Source organism: Priapulus caudatus, unplaced genomic scaffold (genome assembly GCF_000485595.1).
Source record: "Priapulus caudatus unplaced genomic scaffold, Priapulus_caudatus-5.0.1 Scaffold380, whole genome shotgun sequence".
Classification (NCBI taxonomy): Eukaryota; Metazoa; Priapulida; class Priapulimorpha; order Priapulimorphida; family Priapulidae; genus Priapulus; species Priapulus caudatus.
Genome location: NW_014577441.1, coordinates 17,376 through 19,217, shown reverse-complemented (window position 1 = coordinate 19,217; position 1,842 = coordinate 17,376).

Here is a 1,842-nt window from a genome sequence, read left to right as displayed (position 1 = left end):
GGGATCATCAACCTCTCCCCTCCTCTCTGCTCCTTCTTTCCTCCTCCTCCGCTCTGCCACCTCCCACTATCGCATAACCTTCTCTCCCTCCTACCTCCTCCATCGCCTTCTCGCCCTCTTATTACTTACTCTCTCTTAACCCTCTCTATGGGCACCCGGGTTAAGATATAATGTACGCGAACAATTCCAGACCGGTCTGAGATTACCCCCAGTCTGAATTTACCCACCTATGGGCACACAGGATATAATTTGCAGGGGTAATTTCAGACTGGGGGTAATCTCAGACCGTGACACCGGTCTGAGATTACCCCAGTCTGAATTTACCCTCCTACTGCCAGACTAATCTCAGACTGTGGCCGCAGCAGTCTCATTATCCAGCGCTACTGCGCATGCGTCACGCATGCGCACGAGGTGCTAGGGGTAATTTCAGACTGGGGGTAATCTCAGACCGTGACACCGTATAGGCTCTAGGCATAGTAACTATAGCTCTACTCTAGTAATAATTACTACTATAGCCCGCCAGCGGCAATTGTACGCGGGCTATAGTTATAGGCCTACTACTAGAGGCTGAGCTAAAGCTATCAGGAGTACATAATAGGTACCCTATTATGTACTCCTGAAAGCTATAGTACTACTAGTACTAGTAATTATAATATTAATAGTTTCGTGAAGCATAATATTAATTATTATGATATAATAATTGAATATACATATATATCATGTTACGAGTACTATAATTAATAGTATAAGTATATCTGAGTATCTCAGTATCTCTCTCTCTCGCTCTCCGTGCGTGCGTGCGTGCGCGCGAGTGCGTGCGTGGATAAGTGGATATGCAGCTAGTAGTATCTAGCTTCAATTATGTAACCCAACAAGAGTAGGTACCAATAAATTAACCCGCGCCAAAATATAAAAAAAAGATTATATGGGACCGAATAATTTGGTCTAATATCTACTTGTACTAATCTAACATCTAATTAATACTGTCTATATCTGTCACTGTTACCAATGAAAATACTCAAATAGCATTAACAAAACAACAACTACATTAGTAAATCCAAGTATTATCCTAGCCCAACCAGGCGGTCGTAACGAAGGTTAGACCTCAATAGGCTTACGTCTCGCAATATGTCGTGATTAGCCCGGTGGGGGCACTCTTCTCGAAACGGGGTAGGGGGGTGCCTCTGGGACCTTAAAAACCTGATCCTGTCACAAATCGGATTGCGCCCTAAAATACACCCTGTCCCAATATACGTACTGCCCTAAAAAGTATACCCTGTTGCAATATTGGCTTGCCTATATTGGTCCAATATCAGCCTAGTGATATTGGCCCAATACTGTTTTGCCAATATTGGGCCAATATCAGCTTGCTTGCTGGGTAGCTAGATTTACCCTGTGCCAATAATGATGTTTAGAAAATATACCCTGTTCAGTACCGTTAACAGTGAGAGTGCCCCCGGGGGGGGTGATTAGCAAGGCCGCAGCATGTAGTATTATCACTGAAATGTAGAATAGCAGTATACAAATGATTATAATATATATATATATATATATATATATTATTATATTATCGTCTAAGTGATAAAGATAAATGTAATTTATATTATATACTAGTACGCAGCTGCATATATAATTTATACCTTTTCAGACAATGCCCTCCAGTGTGCAGAAATAAATTTACTTTAGCAAGTTCAATATATATTTAGTAAGCCGTTTATGTTCAATAAGATACTGAAAGTTATTTAATTTATGATGTTTGTACCGCGATTGATTAACACTGATATACGATATCACGTTATATGATAGTTATATAGAATTAAAAAAAAGAAGTTTCTTTCGTAG